At 42.0% G+C, this 14,308-nt stretch overlaps 1 protein-coding gene and 1 long non-coding RNA gene across 6 annotated transcripts in view; one reads left to right on the forward strand and one right to left on the reverse strand.

Moving 5' to 3' along the window:
- Window positions 1-14,308, forward strand: part of LOC117939396 (receptor tyrosine-protein kinase erbB-4-like) — a 238,984-nt gene that overhangs the window by 124,906 nt on the left and 99,770 nt on the right. The window lies entirely within an intron of this gene.
- The window catches only part of LOC117939407, a 20,066-nt gene continuing 19,524 nt past the window's right edge, over window positions 13,767-14,308 (reverse strand). The window contains exon 4 of the long non-coding RNA XR_004655579.1: window positions 13,767-13,786. This is a non-coding gene — a long non-coding RNA (uncharacterized LOC117939407). The remainder of the gene's footprint in view (window positions 13,787-14,308) is intronic.

Raw genomic sequence — 14,308 nt, forward strand, 5'->3', positions numbered from 1 at the left:
CCCCCTTCCTGTCATTCTCTGCTCTCGGTGAGTGTAAAACAGTGTGGCATTTCTCTCCATTCACACCAGGCTATCTTATTACCAGGTGTGAATAGTGTTATGAGTGCTAAGTGAGCGCTATTTTAGAACGTTTTGAAAGGATTCCGTTGGCTGACGTGTAGGACATTAATTTTAATCATAGTTTTAGTTCTTCCTTGTAATATTTGGGAATAATGAATACTGAGAGACTCGGCACTCCGTTCCAATTAAAAAAACAACAGTTTTATTGCTTAAAAGGTTATTTACTCCCACACAACTAAAAGCCTTCCCTCATTGGGGGCTATAGGAATGCTATTATGGAAGTCCAAAGCTCCTTCTCTTTTTTTCTTTATTCTTATCGCTCTTATTTTTTTTTTTCATTGTTTTTATCTTTCTTATCTTTAGGGCTGAGTACCTTTTGCATCTGATCCTGTTCTAGTCCCGATACCTGTACCTGAAATTTGGTACCTGGTACCCAACAGTACTTTTTTCGGTACTTTCCCTCTGTAATTACAAAAAAAGATTTCAGAACCTATTTACTTAGAACGTTGTGTTATTCATTTAGAATATTTTACAATGTCAGAAATTAAACAAAAATAAAAATAAAACCCCTACCTCTCTCTTCCAAAACCTGTCCCCACAACCTATTAAATTAAATCATTATTAATGTCTTACTCACTGTAACTTTTTTTTGTGTATTTGTATATTATTATATTTTAGCCTGTTTTATTTTCATCATGACTGTTTTTAATCGCTAATTAATGTTTTATGTAAAGCCCTTTGACTTGCCTTGTTGCTGAAAGGTGCCATAGAAATAAAGTGTCTTTGCCTAACAGCCACAGCCTGTCAGTCTGCCCCCAGGGCATAGAAAGCACTGTTTAACTGCAACTGCTTTCCCCTCGTTGTTAATATCATATCACAGTAAAAGGTGTCTGTAACCACACTTAAAACAACCTAATCGGCATCGCCGTGACTCACTGTGACTTCACAGTGAGTCAGAGCAGACGTAGTTTTCTCCGTCAGCACCTCTTCGTGTGTGTGTGTGTGTGTGTGTGAGTGGATCAGACCTCCGCTCTCTGTCAGTATGCAGAGAGGACTGATAACCTTGCCCTTACTCTCAGGTTCGGAAATTTGGCTCCGTTTGATTTTACGTGAACCAACACTGATTCTGTCGGTACCCAACCCTACTTATCTTATTTATAAGTATCTTAGTAAGAAAGACACCTGTGTATATATAATACAGATCTACAACCCTGTGAGCACAAGAGAAATATTAACACGATTAGGTGTTATGATAAAGATGCCGTTCCCTTTGTCGTTTCCTGAACAAATACCCCATCTGAAATCCACAAAATTGTTGACATCAGACTTGCTAATGAACCTTGTGGTGAAAATGAATGAATTTTAATCTGCTGAGCAAGATACTGTATGATCGAATGCTGTAGAACTGCTACTAATGGTCCTAGTGGTAAGATTGTTTGGCCAACTTTTAATTCCTTTTCATTTCTTGTTATCTCTGACTGGCCAGTGTGGCTTTAGTGTATAGCTTTTTCTTCATTATTGTTATGGCAGCAACTTTGGATATGTTACGGCGAGCAGCAGGAAGACAACCTGTGTCTCTGTCAAGAAGAATCCCCAAACATCCTTCCTCTGACAACACCCAGAAAGTTGGGAAACATTGGGGAACATTGAGTACTAAGGGTACCCTACTTCTAGAGCGAAAAGTGAAGCCAAGCCAAGAAATAACCTCTTACTGCAAAAGACCACTAAATGTGTTTGTTTTTCTTGTGCCAGTCTTGTCTCAACAGCTTCCCATGAAGTCTGAAGTCTTCAGATCTTAGCTGCAAACTGGGAGACAGGCTGAGATCATATGCCTTTTTGGAGGCAGCATACACATCGTAGCTGCAGGATAAATTATGTATGCCCATTGCATCAAATCATATTCTAAATAGTTAGTGTCTCGCAATGATTTATATGATTTTTGGAAATTGCATTCTGGAATTTTGGAATTGAATTTCCTCAGTTCTGTAGAGTTCCATAGTTGATTAAAGTGGTGTGTTTGCATATGAACTCCAAGTTGCACATTGTGTGCATGCAAAACATGTTTGATAGTCTCGCATCGGCACACATTTTATTATTCCTGGGGGAATGATAGAGGCACTAGATGCAAAGAGAAAGGGAAAAAAAGCTGCAGGAAAATCACATTTGCAGAGAAATCAAGTTCTTTTCCTCTTTGGCAGAAAAAAACTGATCTGGAATTGTTATGTAGTTTGGTGAATGAATTTAATCAAATATCAGTTTATGAACAACATCATCAGCATAGCATAAATCTCCAATGTTAGTGTTCCACAGGCTGTACAAAAGCATGATGTTGTTTGTGTTAGTCTCTATGCAGAAGTGAGTACTTCAATTAAATAAATAGTTTAGTATATTAAAACATATTCTTAAGAAAAAAAGGCTTTTAGGAGTCAATTACCATAAACCAACTGCTTACAGGTTAATGCATGCCTCCTAACAATCCAATAATAAATCACATATCACAATGATGATTACAGCTTCTTCATGCTTGATAAACCAGCACATATGAGTACAACAACCAAATGCAGCAGACTTTGATCAATTTTGGATTACACTTAGGCTCCAAATACCAATCCTAAATTGCATTAGGATGTTGGGTGTTGGCATTTTTTACAAGCCAGTTGCCTTCATACAAGTTGGGGCTTGAGTGCTAAAGACCCCAAAATGGGTGATCTGGGATGAACCTAGCGTCTTACAGTGGCATTGTACTTTAAGTCTGATTTTGTTGTTTCTTGGCTCCATTATATGTTCTTTTTCAGCTTGGTTTCGTGCAGCCACTGGGATTTCAACTTTCTCCCAGTGCAGTGGACACACGGTGCACGTTACATCGGTGACATCGGCCGTGCCATTTAGAGCATCCACCTCTGCCCTCTCTTCAGATATTAGAAACCCATCTTAGTGGCTGATTAATTTATGGGTGTGTGTAAATTATTTCTCCCGATGCCTTTTATATCTGCCTCTCACAGCTGGCTTTGGGAAAATACCGCACCTGCTATGCTGAGTGGAAGGAGCAGATTGTGTTCCACAGTGACATTTACACAGCGTACGTGCGAGTGTGAGCATGTGTTTGTGTGTCTGTGTGCAATACAAACCAACATTTTTTTTTTCACTTTTGTAGTGAGTACAAGGACAGTACCACAAAGTTGATATACTGCCGATGTTCAAAGGTGCAACTTTTAGCATGGCATTTTACTTGTACTTACTTTTAGCACAAAAATGTTAGACTTGAGCTCAAAGCACCACTGTACCTAAGCACAGCCTCACAGAGGCACTAGCATGGCTGTACACTTAAAGTCTTGTTGAGACAAGACAAAAGCAGCAAATATCTGCCTGCTGAAAGAAACTCCAGACAACCACACAGATTGACCCAGAGCGACTGCACCATCCAATTCATTCCAGTTTTAATTATAGTATCAAATCATACCAAGAGTTATCTTAAGACACTTTACAGATAGGTTTATAGAAGGTCTACAGATATACAGATATAGAGAAATATGATTCATAATTATAAAAGTTGGAATGATGAACACTGGCAGTTATAAGAACAAAAAAGATAGCTGAACTATGACTTGGAATAGAAGTTGTAGCAGTTCAGGGCGCAGCGGGGCAATACGGGGCACAGCAGGACGTTGAGCAGGACCACGGCGACCGATGCAACCAGGATTTAGGGGGCTGAGAAAAAAGGACAGTTATGTTCCATAATGTTACTTTGTCTTTGTCCTTAAATTATTGTAACTCCATTACAGCTACTGTCAGATCTGTCCTATTTATTATTACCTAGTGTTTTGTACATATTCTTGAAATATGTATGCAGAACTCAAACACTCATCTCCTATACTCCTCAATTTACGGGGCCCCTTTGGGGCCTCATGTATAAACGTTGCGGATGCACAAAAAGCTGGCGTACGCTGGTTTTCACACACAGTGTGATTTATAAAAATTAACTTGACATGAGAATGTGCAGGCCGTCACACAAAGTCTCGTCTGGCTCTTTAACGTGGCGAATTCAAAGTATAAAGTGCCGAACAAAATAAAGTTCTTACTCCACTTACTGGCATAAGTCTGTGGCGTTGGCCATGAAAAAACATAATTATAGCCGCTGATACTCCATAAAAGTTTGATCATTTATGTGGATAATGATTCACATCTTTCACACTATTAACTGTTTAATTCACAGGCTACTTAACCTCTGTTAAACATGAGGACGGGAAATGAATGATAAATCCACTTACAAAATACTTTCAGCCATCCTCTGTATTTCTCATGGATGAAATGTCTTACTCGCTGTGCAACAAAAAGATTGGCACGGAAAAAGGCAATAGTGTCTGTAGGTCTGTAATAGTTGAAGTTCAGACGTCCATAACGTACAGGAGGCGGGACGCACGTATCCATCTCCCAAGGAACAAACGCGGTGCCGGGTGGGCAAACTCACGTGATGTGTAACTGATCCCGTGGAGGATTTGTAGGCTGAACAAGGTGTACCCGGTAACATTGGGCCGTCTTGACTGTCTTGATTCTGCACATATTTCTGTTACTGTAGACCTATTTGTTCCTCTATAAGTGGCGCACTCTGTCGCCTGCCGTAGAGACGCTGGCCTCACTAACCTCTCCTCTGAGTTGGGTCTCCCTCGCGCTGGACTCAGTTTCTCAGAGCCTACTAACACTTAAAACTGCTTACTGTGCGTAATGTGGACTGACACTGAGATGGATGTTGTTTGGTAACTGGTGTGGCCACTGCCACTCTTCTCTTGATTGTCACTTCAACATTAGACCTTTGTTGTTGTTTTTTTCCTGCCATGGTTCGGTGCATTCACCGGCCAATCACCATGTGCTAATCTGGGCATTTTCTTTTATTGCTCATCCAAGGTGACAAACTTCCAGACAGAACTTTTTTTTCTCGCCTCCCCCTCCACGATCTGCACCTCAACCTCACAGTCGGTGATGTTTTTTGTACTGCAGCGGGATTATCCGTTGTGTTTGGACAAAGAATGGTGTCAGGGGTGCATTTATAGTCATTTCCATATTAATTTATGGGAGGAAGCAAGGCTCGGTCATGTGCACTCAATTTCACGTTGAGTGTCATGTATAAAGGAAAGGTGCACAGGACTGGTATGGCTGGTTTTAGGGCTGCACGATTATGGACAAAATGATAATCACGATTATTTTTGATCAATATTGTGATCACGATCATTCTCACGATTATTTGTTGATTTTAACCAAAACACATTTTAATGTCACATAGGCTCAGAGAGACGGCTGACTCCTTATGAACGGGTCCAGCACAGGTCGAATGGCGCTGCATTTTTATGAACTATGATATTCTGGCCATGTGTCACATCTCTGGCCCAGGTCCAATAGTGGTGCTCCTCACCTAGCTGGGATTGCAATCACAACCCCTAGAGCTAAACAGAACAGAAAACTGTCCGCTTCTCAGATCTTAAATACTTCATTTTGAAAGAAACCAAAACAAGTGGAGAAAAATAAGGGACAAGAAAGGAGGCGGATGAGTTGCTTAAAGAAAAGCTTGGGATGGAAACCTAGTGATAGGGCTGGGCGATAGAGAAAATAATATATCACAATATTCGTGACCAAGTACCTCAATATCAATATTGCAGTGTTGACAACTGATGCTTTGACAAAATATCTTTACACTTAGATTTAAGATAAATAATCTTCAGTAATGTGAATATACAGCTAGTACAGTCTGGTAAGTTCAGAAAATGACGTAACTTTACTGTAATGTAGCCTTTAAGACCAGGAAAAGACAACACTTATCTCATATCACGATATTATATCCAATATGGAAGACGATATCTAGTCTCAGATCACAATATCGATAATATCATTATATTGCCCAGCCCTACCTGGAGATGAAAAAACAGATCACTAGATTAGATTTTTGAAGTCTTTGCAACATGCAACTTTGTTGACTCAGGCATCTCTGCCGACTTTCTGCTCGAGCCATTTTTTCATGCTGCTCTATTCCTGGATTACCCAGAGTGGTAAGAGCCTTTTAAAGATCACAACGAAACAAAAACCACGTCTTTGAATGTCTGTCATGCTGGCTTCATTAGAAGTCAATAAGATACGGAGTGGATATTTATGGGACTTACGTGTTATGTCGCCAAACCTTAACACCTTCCGACAGGTGTCTAAACACAAACATGTCAACAGGAGTGCGGGGGATCCTATATACGTATGAATGAAGCTTTTTGACAGGGATTTGTCATATGTGCTTGCTCAGATTTCATTATGTAGTCAAATTGATTTATATTGCCAACAAGCCTCTACAAGCGATGCGCAAAGATGCCCCTGTAACAGACACAATTCCACAAACACCGACACACACCGACAAACACACACACACACACACACACACACACACAAACAGGTGCGTGCACATAGACATGCACACACCTCGCGCTCCCACAAATCAGGACATCCATCTCCGATTAGGGCAGTTTGATTCCAGAGTAATGAAGTAGTTTAGCGCTGAAACGTGGTGTGCTTCATAACTGCTGATGATGCCACTGCCATTATTTTCTACTGAGACAAAATGGCTGACAAATACCCTCCGTAATATACACTTACACACACGCACGCACCCCCCACACGCCCACATTTTATAAAGAGACAAGACATATCAAATCTGACATGGTTGTAATCAGTCCCACAGCTGCCCTGTATACCTCGCCTGAATATATTTGTAGTTTTCTACAGTTTGTATGTAAGGAAGAAAAGTGTTTTAAGTATGAAAATTCAAAGGTTGAGTTTTTTTGTGGTAGTTATGCATGTATGGAAATACAATGGTTAGTATAAACGTATGATTGTGCATGTAGGTAGCATTTTGTGAGATTGTGGTGTAAGTCTGGCCAATATATTGATATTATATCGATATCGTGAAATGCCACTAGATATCGTCTCAGATTTTGGATATTGTACTATCGTGGTATGACATAAGTGGTGTTTTTTCCTGGTTTTAAAGGCTGCATTACAGTAACATGATGTACTTTTCTGAACTTACCAGACTGTTCTAGCTGTTCTGTTATTGGCCTTTCCCCAGTTTATGACATTATGTCCACATTACTGATGATTATTTATCTAAAATCTAAGTGTGAAGATATTTTGTTAAAGCACAATTTGTCAACCGCAGAATATTGCCGCAATATCGAAATTGAGGTATTTGGTCAAGCATATCATGAGATCTGATTTTCTCCCTATCACCCAGTAAGAGGAATTATGATTTATGTCCTCAATGATATTTTATAACACAATCATTGTCTGTAACTTCTTATTTTCTATACATTCTCAACTCTCCACACTGGGAATTCATTATTTTTTTGTCCCCCTTCCCATTGCTGTGAATTGATTGTCCAACAAAGGCTTGCATCGTCTTCGAATGGCTGCATCCTACCTCTGCACTGGGCCCAATCATCAATCACTTGGAAGGGCCGTTAAGCACCTTTTCTTCCCCAGAGGAGTGAACTGACATTGGGCATTGGAGGCCACTCAGCTCCTCCTCTCCCTGGAGTTGTCTCCCCCCCAATGCAAAAGATTGGCCCCTCCCATCAGGGATCTTGCCAGTTCTCAAAATCTCAGTCCTAAACTGGGATGACCATGAATAATGAGGGACTTACATATGAGATACAGGAGCTAGGTGCTGTAGAACATAACATGCTTCTCACTTTTTTTTCCTCCATAGCTACTGTCAAGCGAGCAGAAGCCAGCCTGTGGCTGACGTGCACTAGCTTTGTCACATAACTGCATTATGTAGGGTCCCCAAAGGCAACAGCATAATGCGATACGCCATGCGACTGTTGCTGGGTTGCTACAACAGCCTCACCTCATGAGTTATGTATTAGTGTTTTCACTGCAGCTTAAGGAACAGATACTGTACCGCACTGTCACTGTTTTAGTTTGGCCAGCTAATGTGCAGCAAACTTTCCCCTTTGGTAAATTTAATTTCATAGTCAGGGTCTTTACTGTAAATGTGTCCTGACAACACAGACGCCTCACGGACGCCGCTCATTAAACAGGCTTATATGAGGTTGTCGGGCTGTCTTAGACAATAAATATCATTGCCCAAAAGCCAGTAGCACAGCTGCTGCTGGAGGCACACCCCTGGTTACACACACACACACACACACACACACACACACACACACACACACACACACACACACACACACACACACACACACACACACACACCACTCTGTCATCCCGAAGTCCTTGTCAAAACTAGCTTGCAGTATTGAAACTGAAACATGTCAGTGTGTGTATCTGACTCTGAAAACTTGGCTTTCAATACAACCAGTGGCAACTTCAGTTATTGTGATCCAACGGGGAAAAAAAGTACAGTTTTTTTTACCTGAGACATAGGCATGTATAAATCAATATTTTGAAAATTAAGTTCTCAAGTTTTAATCACTTAGGGAAATTGCAATTAGACGGTTCATTTCCCAACTCTTGCACCAAAGTTGGTTTCCTCTCTACTTTCGCACCATCTAAAAATAGGTAAATGATTCATAAAAATACTTGACGATGAGTGAGCTCTAGCCTTGTGTTATTTAATGCATGATAAAAATTAAAATTGAAATGAACATAGATGAGGTTTTCTGGTATTTGATCACAATCACGGTGCAACTCGACTCAGGCCACTGAGAGAGCAGATACTCCTCCACTCAAACACCGTCCAGCTAAAGTCTGTTGATTGAGCTGAGGAAAAAATTAGCTTTTCTTTTCCCTAATGTGCCGGTGGAAAAGCTAACATACCTTGAAGGGAGTAGATTTCAAACCGCTCTGATGAAAAGTGCTGTGTGGGTTCAAAACACTCGCTCGTCCGCATTTTATGTGGTGCCCAAATGATTTGAGCAAAAGCCCCCCCCCCCCCCCCTGCACACTTGCACTTGTTGATTCATCAACAAACTTGAGATGTTTCATGCAAAAAAAAAAAAGATCCTACAAATACTTGTGCTGAATGAGTCATTTTCACAGTGACATTTCATGCATCCGGATTTTGATTTATTTCAAAGTCAAAGGCCCTCCTCTCAAATGCCTTGATTTTCTTTAAACAGGATTTCTCAAAATCTTGAATGTCACGCCCGAGTGCTCTCAGCATACTTAGCAGCCAAACAGTCGCATGAGGTGAAGGAGCGCATACTTCTCTTACAGAGCTCATTGAAGCGAATTGGTAAACAGGTCCCTGCCCGCCGATTGACTTTGCTGCCGTGTGGAGGAGTCAGAATGCGCCGGCGTTCCAGTCGGATCAAACTGTTGTTGCTGCACTCTCCTTGACTCACTGGCAGAGTGCTCTATATGTATGGAAATGAGCCATAATCACCATAATATGTGTACCATCTCTTGTATCTGATAATGGTGTCATTATACTTTGATGCCCCCCCCCCCCCTTCCTCCTCTCCTTTTCCACTTTGCTGTTCCTTCCCCTGTTCCTTCCTCATCTTCTTCCTCCAAATCATTCCTCCTCCCATCGCTCCTTCTCATGCCATCTACCTCGTTTACACTCTCACTCATCCAGATGACGGGAACAGGTGCACTATTAATTATGCTTTGAAATACATCTCCTCTGTGCTCCACTTCCCTTCCCCTTATCTATGTGCGCTTCCTGCGAATGCTCCACTACACTGCCCCTCCTAAACCTAAACTTTTCGCTTTTTTTCCCCCTCTTACTTTCTATACCTCCTTTCTTCTTCGTTTTGCGTCCCACTATTTTTAAGCCTGCTGTGTGGAGATTACAGCCTAATTGTGTTATCTGGAGATATCAAACTGTTTTCATATGATCACGTCCTTACTATCTCATTATCTCAACACAGCAACTTAGTGTGTAGTGCTTATGTTCGCTGTCCCGAGATAACAATGGAATTACATTGTTATCTCATGGTATCAACCGTCACCTTCTCACAAGCACGACTTAAATACCTCATTATTTTGTGATAACAAAGCTGCGTTTTTTTGGGGGGTGATCCAGCTGTTTCACCCCACTGGTGTTGTTTAAGAGTCTATACAAATCGGTTTAGCCTAATGAAAGCAGCGCTGTCAGAGGGAGAGACCAGGGTGGATTAACATTTTAGAGAAAATTCTCCACGGTGGAAATAAACCCACTTTGATAGAGCCCTCAGTGTTGGATCACAGCAAAGGACAAATCTCAATATAATGAGATGTTTAGGTTATAATAATGAGACATACAGATAATCCCAACATAAGGAGTTGTTTAGGTTATAATAGTGAGACATACAGATAATCCCAACATAAGGAGTTGTTTAGGTTATAATAGTGAGACATACAGATAATCCCAACATAAACATTGCATCCATGGGCGTGCTGGTTTTACAGGGAGGTGTGTTCAGGGGCATTCTTGGCGTATTGCTATCTTGAGGCCTTTTCCAATTATTTTGGTGACATACAGTAAAAGGGGGAATAATAGTGTGCCCCGATAGCTCAGCTGGTAGAGCAGGCGCCCATACGTAGAGGTTTACTCCTTGCCGCAGTGGGCCTTGGTTTGCCTCTGACCTGCGGCTCTCTGCCCTCTGCAGGGCAAGCCTTAAAATGCCCCACAAAAATAATCTTTAAAAAAGGTGGAATAATAAATTAGATACATATAAAAATACACATATTCAGATGGAGGGCGTGCAACAATGATGTTTTTAATTCAAATCTCTCTTAATTCTTCTTCTTAATGCAGCGTTTTTTCGGGGAGGAAGCCCAAAGGCCATTCTTGGGAAACGTTGTATGCAAATCTATTGGCTATGTTGGCAAGATTTCCTGAGTATATGCAAAGTAAGTTGAATGAAAATTTACAGTAGACATTCAGGCTATTAGCCTAAACACATGCAGTTAGGTGAATTAGCTTACATGAGTATCTTTTAAGGTATATTTGAGTTATAATTGGAGGTTCCTGAATGCGGCAGAGCCACGAGTCACTTTGTTTTCCCATTTGTAATCAGGCTTTACTATTCACCTCACATGCTTCTCTCTTTTTTTTCACCAACTGCTGCTGCATTATGACACGAAACAGCCGACTGTATGTGCCAGGTCTCCATTTATTAACTGATAAATCTATTTTACTTTGCAAGACATTTCTTGGATCATTTTAATACCGGCTTGCCAATACATGTTCCTCCTTCCAAATCAGAGTCACTACAAAGTAAATGTCTTCATACTGTGTGACACAGAACACATGCTCACATATGTGGAGCAACCAGCAACTCTCAGCCTCATATCACGCAGATTCTGTTTCCAAGACAGCACAGACACCTTTTATCATGGTTATGTTGTGTGGTAGGAGATGGAGCACCTTTGACTCCCCTGCCTTGGCCCCAATGCAATGAATCCTGTAGATGCAAAGAGCAATTTACCAACATGTGAATTTCCCAGTTCGCCCAGAGGTAAAGTGAAAGAAGAAAGAAAACAAGCCTGGCGGGGCCGCAAAGGATTCTGTTTGACTGAGCACTTCACGCTAGGCCACTAATTGCCTACGATTGATGGAGAAAAGCGCTAGAGGAAACGTTAAACTTGCAATGCATCATGGGTAGTTGACCTATGTCGACGAAATCTTGTCTGTGCCTCCTGGCAGTGTTTTCTTTTCTGTGTAGGCGGGGGTTATCGAAATATCTGAGACTTGTTTGTGTGTTGAGATGTGTCTGTGAGTGAGCGAGCTAGTAAGCTACATTTCTGCACAAAATCCGTTGTGGCTCTCACAACAGAGAAAACACTTGGATCCACAAAGCTGAAATCAAAAGATTCACTCGAAATGATAAAATAATGACCGGGACTTGCCAGCCTTTGGATGTTTTTCCTCCTTTTTTTTTTTAACTCTTACGTCATAAGCTAAGGGTCATTTAAAAAGGAAGGATGAAGGTAATGAGGTGTGTGTGAGCAATCAAGGGTGCATGCACCTTGTTGGGATTAATAAGCCCTCCCACTCACCTTGTTAAGTTTATAGTTTTTGAGAGAAAAGAAGGGAAGGATCCCCGTCTGCCTTGTTAAGTCTGAGAACATCACATACATGGCAGCAGTGGGCAGCTCCTCCGAGTAGCGTCCTTCAGCTGCTGTGTTTGTCTGAAAATGGAGCGCAGCAGGAGGGAAGATGCAGGTGGTTGTGTTTACTTCCCTCTGGACCTCCCTCCTCCTTATCGCCCTGCTTCCTCCCTCCTCCGGCACAGAGGAATGCAGATCAATATTGATCTAGAAAACCTTCGGGAAAAAAAACTATTTATGGCGACGGAAGGACATTAAATAGTGTCAAAGCGAAAGAAAATGACTGAGAAAGGGCAGAGTAATCCTTTAATTTAATTAGGTAAATTAAAAAGAAAAAATCCTTTCTACATCTGTATTTTTACTTTCTGCTCTCTGCCTCTTTGCTCTCCCTCGCTCCCGCTGGAAGGCTTTCCTGCGGTTGCTAAGCAACAGGGAAACAGTTTTTCTTTGGTTTTGCCAGCGGGTCCCGGAGGCTGGCAGGGAGAAGGGGGCACAGTGGAAGCACTGTGGAGTCTGCCAGCAGTCTAGTGCGTGCCTACAGCTGGGTCGGGTTGCAGAGCAGACTCCCCTGTTCCCACTCACAGCGCCCCCGGCAGGCACCTGGGGGTTACGGCAGAGCTAACGAGAGCAGGCCAAACTCGCATTAAACACGGGGTGTCACGATGGGGTCAGAGTTATGAAACAGCACGACATCCAACCCTGGGGTCGGATCAACAAGCCCCCTGGAGAGGGGAAAAAAAGGCATTTCTTGGTTTTGCACTTTGCTTTAAGAGGCTGAGTCACAAGTTGCATTGAGTTGCACAGAGTTGCATTAAGTTGCATAACTTGGGGGCGGCCTCTAGCTCACCCAGTAAGAGCGGTTGCCCCATGTTGGCTGAGTCCGGCAGAGGCCTGGGTTTGAATTCCACCTGCGGCCCTTTGCTGCGCGTCAAATTTGTTAACTCTCTAACAAAAATAGAAGGAAAAAAAACACTAGACATTTGACACAAAAATTATTTCACCAAGGGATTTCTGACAGGCAGTAACGTAGCTCATAATAGAAATCCTTTTTCTAATAAGTATGCTAATCAAAGCCTACGCTCAAATGGATTCTACTGCTCTTTTATTATGTTGTTCTTTCACTCCTCAGGTGATTGACATATTGTAATCTTGCTAATAAGCACCTCCAATGTCTGTTTTCTTCCTATTATGTTAGTGCCACAATAAGCCACCTTGGAAAGTGCGCGTGTTTGCCTAGCGCTCGGTGTAGACGCAAATCTCAGCTACCTGCTATTATCCTGAAATGCAGGCTCTCCACACACTGGGTCCGGACCGTCAATCTCTGCTAGCATCCCCAGGGGTCAGCAGCCAATCAAACCTCACATTACTCATTCCCTCCCTCCCTCCTAACCAATCATCTGGCCTGTCTCTGGTCATTAAGATGTCTTTGTAGCTGTCTATTGCTTTTGTTCTCCTCCTGTAAATGATCTTAAATGTGAGGTAATTATTTATTGATTATTCAAGAGTTTAAAGGCATGACAATGTAGCTGCTTTAAGCACAATATAAAAAAGCCAGTATGATTGTGTTCACTTGAATGGGAAGCCAGAGGGGGATCATGTCCTTGTTGCCGTAGTAGTTGGTTTTGGTACCTGTACAGAAGACGCTGAAAGCTACAGGAGAGGTCATAGTTGCATCTCACTTCCCTTAAATTGCCTCCCCGTCTCCACCACTTGCCATTCTTCCTCGCATTTTAGTCCGTCCTACCAAGCATTTGGGAGACATAGAAAATCATGGGAGGGGAGGGGATACACGCAAATGTGTTTTAGATGGATGAGACATCCTTTCCTCTGAAGCATCACAAACATTTGTCAGCTGTACGGGCAGAGTTAGCATCGGCTTTTAGGTGCAGGGCTTCCTGCGAAGGCTGCTCTCGTGTATCCTCGCTCATAGCTCCTCAGAGATCCCTCCTCGGTGCTCGCTGCTCCAAGGGGGCCGAGGAGCGAGGATCTATCACATAAGGGAAGTTTGATTCAGCCTGTATGAATCTCTGCACGTTTTACACCCCTCTTGGTGACACCTCTGGCCCTCGCGTGGAAAAAACAAACATTATAAAAAAGGAAGGATTCCCAAAAGATAGAAGAAAAAGCCATAGGAAAAACCTTTGTGTCTGCCAAATGCTACAAACAAAGCCTCTGTTGTACAAGCCAGTGTTGAACTTTTTAAGCCCCCCCCCCC

The sequence above is a fragment of the Etheostoma cragini genome, chromosome 24 (genome assembly GCF_013103735.1).
Source record: "Etheostoma cragini isolate CJK2018 chromosome 24, CSU_Ecrag_1.0, whole genome shotgun sequence".
Classification (NCBI taxonomy): domain Eukaryota; kingdom Metazoa; phylum Chordata; class Actinopteri; order Perciformes; family Percidae; genus Etheostoma; species Etheostoma cragini.